Below are 6,557 nucleotides of genomic sequence, written 5' to 3'. Positions count from 1 at the left end.
CTGGACTGACACTTCGCCTTTTCCCGAGAGACTGTAGTGAACTTTTCTACAGACTTCTTGTTTGCACTAAATGCACTATTACGAAAATGTTTTGCATTATACTGCTATGCTTTTTTATATTGTTTTAAGTTAAGCAGGACCGAGGTCTTTTCAATAGTGGTTTATTTATTTTAGAAGAATATTTGTTTTTGTCTAGTAATTTTATTTTGCAAAAAGTATAAATAATTTTATAAATTGCTGAATAATTATTTTTCCATGGATATTTGTATCAGTCAAAAACATGCATCGAATTAAACTTGGGTTCGAGTCCAATGTTTCCAAAGTCATTTCACACAAAGAAAAAGGGTGAAAAAAATCACCAGGCCGATAGAGGTGCAGACAGTGGAGTTGGATAGCCCTACCAGGAGGTGTCCCTTATTTATTTATCAAGGAGTTGGCAACCCTACTATCTCCAGCAGTCTATTGACGGGAGGCAGGGTACACCGTGGACAGACCACAACGCTACAATTGAATTGTTTGTGGCCAAATCTTTCTGGAGAAATGGGGCTTAATGGTGTTTACTTAGTTATCAAATTTAGTAAAATGATGTTAGGGACACATTATTTACTGGATTGAAAACTAAACCTTTCTGGGTAAATATTATTTAGCAGCAAGCACATGTCCTTAGCTGTTAGCACTTAAGCTAACAAAGAAGCTGCTAGCTTAGCACCAGAATCAAACACACACCTTTAAAAATACCGTTAATAAAAGGGTTAAAATGCATAAGCGCGGACGGCGCATTATGATCAATCTTCTGTTTAAAGTCTGCTGACTATCTGCAGCACACGTGCTCAGGTTGTGTTCTTTGTGTGTTTTTAAAGTTAAGACAAACTTTATTAAAGAGTGATTATAAACAGAAGATTGATCATAATGCGCCGTCCGCGCTTATGCATTTTAACCCTTTTATTAACGGTATTTTTAAAGGTGTGTGTTTGATTCTGGTGCTAAGCTAGCAGCTTCTTTGTTAGCTTAAGTGCTAACAGCTAAGGACATGTGCTTGCTGCTAAATAATATTTACCCAGAAAGGTTTAGTTTTCAATCCAAATTTGATAACTAAGTAAACACCATTAAGCCCCATTTATCCAGAAAGATTTGGCTACAAACAATTAAATTGTAGCACTGTGGCCTGTCCACGGTGTACCCTGCCTCCCGTCAATAGACTGCTGGAGATAGGCGCCAGCTTCCTCGCAACCCACTATGGAAGAAGCGGTAGAAAATGACTGACTGACTGACTGAATGAATAAATGAAAATAGCAGAACTATGCCAAATGACTAACGTCTCATAAACATGACTAAAAAAAACTCGTATGTTTAAACGGAGTAAAACGAGACTACGCCACGTGGTTTAATAATATAGGCCACAACAAGGCGAGCGGGCTTGCGCCTAGGCTCTCAACAAGTGTTAAGAACAACAGCATGACAGCAAAAGCAAACTTACCTCCAGCGAGGCCAAACAAACTGGCTAAAATGAGTGACCAGAAGAGGACTCTCATTATGTCTTGTTTCTAATGTCCTCAATATAAAATGGCTGCTGCATATAGCTAAAGCCTCTGAAAGTGGACGGCACACTTACGTCAGGGTGGAGGGCATCGCCGTGCTGCTCATGGAAAGACCTCAAAAAAGTCGTAGAAGCCTTGCCCCTTCTACGAGTTTTTTTTTTGTTGTTGAGATTTTTCCATGAGTTTTGACTCTAGCGTTCAGGAGGAGAATCTCTTACATGTATAGTTTTGGTATTTTGACTCATCAACATTTATTTTGCAAAAACACAGCAAACATATTTAGTCAAATAAAGACCAGCTCGAACATTTAAACCCTTTTCTTCAGTGCATTAAAAACAGGTCTAGAAAGAGCTGATGAAAAGAAAAACAGGGAAAACATTTTTTTGTATTCAGTTACAACCTCTTTAAATTTCTATCAGTCCTTTTAATATTTTAACGTAAAAATGTGGCAAATTGTGTTCATGACAATAACAGTGTTACGAACCCCCTCGGTCTACGGGAAGGGGGAAGTAAACATTTGAACCAGGTTTATTGGTTTTGTGAATGAAAGAGTCATTTATTGCTTTTCAGTTCAGTTTCTGTTAGTTGTAACAAAATACAAACAAAAGGAGGGTACTTAACGAAGTACAAACCATTTGAAAAATAAAAAGGGGTAAAACCCAAATTACACAATGACTATAAATGTAACAAAATAAACAACAATCAGTAATTTAACTGAAAATAATCCCCCAAAAGGAGGGACAAGCTAACTCAACAGTTTCTTAAAGAGTCCCAGCTAACAATAAGCAAATAAACAAATCAAGATAAAGCTTAACAAGCTTTAAAGAGACTCCTCTGAGCCAAGCTGGAGTCAAGCTAACCATCAAGCAGGTAAACACAAAATAGTCAAGCTGCACAACAAGCAGGTAAGCACACAGGCAAGGTCAAAAGTGGCGAGCTGTTCAGTTCAAATCACAGCTGCCCTTAGTGGCAGGTGCAGAGTTCATTTCGTGCGACATCGGCTGGCCAGTCTGTTGATGATGGTACAAAACAAAACACACACATCCACACATACGGCTACCAGCCGTAACAAAAAGTCAAAATAAAAACATTGTCTTACAGAAAGTCATGACTGTCAAGGTTATTTAATTCAGTTTATTTCTAAACTCTGATTCATAACAATTACAAAACATTTTATCTAGAAATATGCAGTGAATATTAACCAATCATGTAGTCAACTACCAGCAATCCAATTCAATCCTAGTCATTAAACAATCCAGTAAAGTTCAGTTTATCATTCCAGTTGGTAGAAACCCTGACTTTCCCTCCAGAACACATAGCAACAGTGAACTGTTGATTGCATTGAGTTGTGTTATCAAGACAGATTTATTTGTTCTATCTGGTCTATTAATGTTTTAATTAAGGAAATAATGCAGTAAATTACGCAAGTGGTACTAAAGGTCATAATAAAGCCATTTTCTCATTACTGTCATGTTAACACTTATAAAGATAAAGCTTAACAAATTCAGCAATTAAGTTTTTAAGAATCGGTGAAATGTTTTATTAAACTAGGCATATGTCTGAATGCTGTTATGTATTAGCGTGTACCTTTTGACAACAACTAAACTTCAGTGCAAGTTCTGTTTATCTAATAGTTGCATGCAAGTCAAAGAACAGAATAATGATTTTTTTACCCATTTAACTTAACCCAAATATTTAGATCATTAAATTTAGTTGTTAGCTGACAGGACCTCACTAATATTTCAAACAATGATTCTAATATTTAAGGAACATATGTAATAGTTACAAATTAAATCTCAGATGTTTTCACACTTGCTACTTATCCCGTTCTTTGATATGTAATATTTTTCAACAATCTTTATTTATCCTCCAGTTGTTCATATTTTATTTCCAAGCATCTCCAGGCTTTGTATTGATGCAGCAGGTTGGTCCGATTCCTAATTATTCCAAGTGCAAATGATCAGAAACTTGGCCTTGATTCCTCCATCCATCCAGGAGAGACCTGTAGATTAGACAGATCTGATTAATCAGTATTCTCATCCACAGTTTAAACCGAGGTCATCTGAAAATACAGTTTTATGGATAATGAAAACATCTCTGGGTCAAGTCATGTTAATGTTAACAAACGGCAACCAAATAGAGAGGAGTCCCATCTTACAAATAGTTTAAGACTGAATAGAAATAGAATTCAAAGTAAATCTTATACAAAAGTACAAAATGTCACAACATGAAGAAAATACTTTTGTGAAACACAAGATAAAAATTTGAAAGATTGATCCAAACCCAACAGCTGAATCTGAAGACACTTTATTTTAATAACCTCTATATTTGTTTTTATTAATATTCATCTTCCCTGGACTTGTATGTGTCATGTTGGGTTCCGAACCAGGAGACTCTAGAACAGCACACCAGAGAGACAGGAAAGGTTTAAACAAGTTTATTGAAATTGTGTTTTTGGGCAGTGTCAGGGTTCTGTAGCCAGCGGGCTTCAGGGATTGGCTCACTAGGAAAGAGAGAGTGGTTACTATCAGGCAGGTGGTTCTTAATGTTAAAGGTAAGAGTGGTCCTTGGACTGAGGTTAATTCACTGAAGTATTTACCAAGGGCAGGAGGCTGAACCACAGCGGGTTCTCCAGGAAGCGGGTTTGCTGACAGCCAGCAGGGTAAAAGCCAGAACCACAGAGGATTTATCTAGGGCAGGGTCTTGTTGTCAACAACCACTCGGCAGAGTAAACAATCCAATGCCTTCTCCAAGGTCTCAGCCAAGAGTGTAGGAACAAGTTAAACATTGGAGGGGACACATTTTGGAAACCTTACAGATCCATAAGTGGTTTAAGATATTTTATTGGGGGCTGCACGGTGGCACAGTTGGTAGCTCTGTTGCCTTGCAGCAAGAAGGTCCTCGTTTTGACTCCTGGCCTGGGGTCTTTCTGCATGGAGTTTGCATGTTCTCCCCGTGCATGCGTGGGTTCTCACAGGGTACTCTGGCTTCCTCCCACAGTCCAAAAACATGACTGTTAGGTTAATTGGTCTCTAAACTGCCATAAGGTTTGAATGAGTGTGTGCATTGTTGTTTGTCCTGTATGTCTCTGTGTTGTCCTGCGATGGATTGGCGACCTGACCAGGGTGTAACCTGCCTCTTGCCCGTGCACACCAACCCCCCTATGACCCACTATGGAATAAGCAGTATAGAAGACGAACAAATGTTTTATTGGTCAAAAATGCCTAGAACCCTTGATGTCTCTGCATGCAATTATGATATTACATATGGTAATACACAGTATCAGGATTTGACTTACAAAATATTTAAAAAACATCTTTTGAGGCTTTTCTTATACATAAAGATTATTAACAACTGATTTGCAGATGTGTTTAGGCTTATACAGTCAAATCTGTTAATAGCATAACCTCACCCTGACATCAAAATGTTCACTGATTTATTTTAAGACCTCACCTCCAGCCCTGTACCATCCTCTTCATCTGTTTGTGCTGCTGCATTGCTGCTCCTAAACATACAAAATAGCTTCAGAGATGCATGTCTAAGGTGCAGCTCCTGAGCATAAAGGTGGCACATTTTAAAAATAAATGTGGGAAAAAATCCACCTCCTCCGTTACTATGGAGCAGGAGCAGCATTTCACCATATAAATGTGCAGAACACTTGTGGGGTGTTCTAGTGCAGCTGATAACCTCGTATTCTAACCTAAACCTTTATAGTACAGTGGAAATAAATAATTAATGATAAAAAAAATCAACCTGACATCAGTTCTCACCTGTTCTTCTTTCTGGATCTATTCTATCAATAATGTGATTTTTAAACCTTACTCCCCACCCTGAAGCTGCCCCTGGCTCTAATATTTTGATCGCTAATCACTTAAGACCTCCCTCGAGCTTCCTCCGTCTCTCCACCTTTTATTGCTTACACTGCTTCACATAATACACATAATATCTAATACAATGTCAGACATCATAAATAGCCAAGTATGATTAGGTGTTGACCTCGTAATGTGTAACCGTTACTCACTGACGTAACTCTTTTTAAGAAAACAAAGCAAGTCCTGCAGTTGTTTAAGCCATTTCTTTTGTGGTGGCATTTTGATAAAATAAGATGACAAAACATTTTTTAAAGGTATTGACGTTACTTTGGAAGCCTGACAATGTTAGCAGTTCAATAATGGACGGGTGCCCATCCCATGATTAAGATGATTTAACTTAAAAGATTTGGTTTCTAAATATAAATGTAAACTAACAACAAGACGTTATAAATACATAGTACATATATATCATATGAGGTAAAGATTTCAAAATCCAGTATATTTCTCCTCCGCGGTGCAGCTGCACCTACCTGTCACACCTTGGTGGAAGAAAGGAGAAACAACACCCACAGAGCAAGACAAACCTGCACACAGCTCCGTGACCTGACCGTATGTATTTTCAATAAGTAATTTTCTTTTCTCCCAACTAACCCAACCGATGGAAAAACAAAATAAAGCCCAAAAAGCTCAAACAATTTGAACTTACTTGAGATGTCAACTTTGAACTGAAGACCTCCAAAGGTCTGGTCCATCAATGTGATGTTAAAATCAACAGGCCCAAAAGCAAGAGGAGGAGGAATTGGGACTGAATAGAAACAGAAATAAACAAAGTTATTGTTTTGTTTGTACAAGCTAAAGCTCGACTACATCAACATTCACAGCTCAGTGTGCATCAGGATGCTACTTATTCATTTATTTATTTTACCCAACCTTGTCTACATTTTTTTTTATCAACAACAATAATTTTGGACTCTGGCAGGGCTGCCCTTTGTCACCGATCCTGTTCATAACTTTTATGGACAGAATTTTTAAGCGCAACCAAGGGCCAGAGGGGGTCTGGATTGGGGGCCAGTAGATTTCGTCTCTTCTTTTTGAGGATGACGTGGTCCTGCTGGCCCCCTCTAGCCAAGACCTACAGCATGCGCTGGGGCGGTCCGCAGCCGAGTGTGAAGTGGCTGGGATGAAAATCAGCTCCTCCAAGTCCGAG

At 38.4% G+C, this 6,557-nt stretch overlaps 1 long non-coding RNA gene across 2 annotated transcripts; it reads right to left on the bottom strand.

Moving 5' to 3' along the window:
* Positions 1-2,658: 2,658 nt before the first annotated feature.
* Positions 2,659-6,159, bottom strand: LOC124870496. Of its 2 annotated transcripts, XR_007038787.1 has the most exons (3): positions 6,057-6,159; positions 4,992-5,043; positions 2,659-3,540 (listed from the first exon to the last, which is right to left on the bottom strand). It is a non-coding gene; the product is annotated as an uncharacterized LOC124870496 (long non-coding RNA). The 2 variants fall into 2 exon arrangements; XR_007038788.1 differs by lacking the exon at positions 4,992-5,043.
* Between the last annotated feature and the right edge of the window lie 398 nt (positions 6,160-6,557).

The sequence above is a fragment of the Girardinichthys multiradiatus genome, chromosome 6, assembly GCF_021462225.1.
Source record: "Girardinichthys multiradiatus isolate DD_20200921_A chromosome 6, DD_fGirMul_XY1, whole genome shotgun sequence".
NCBI lineage: Eukaryota > Metazoa > Chordata > Actinopteri > Cyprinodontiformes > Goodeidae > Girardinichthys > Girardinichthys multiradiatus.
The sequence above is the reverse complement of the archived record's forward strand: the minus strand, read 5'-3'. Positions and strand labels throughout refer to the sequence as shown.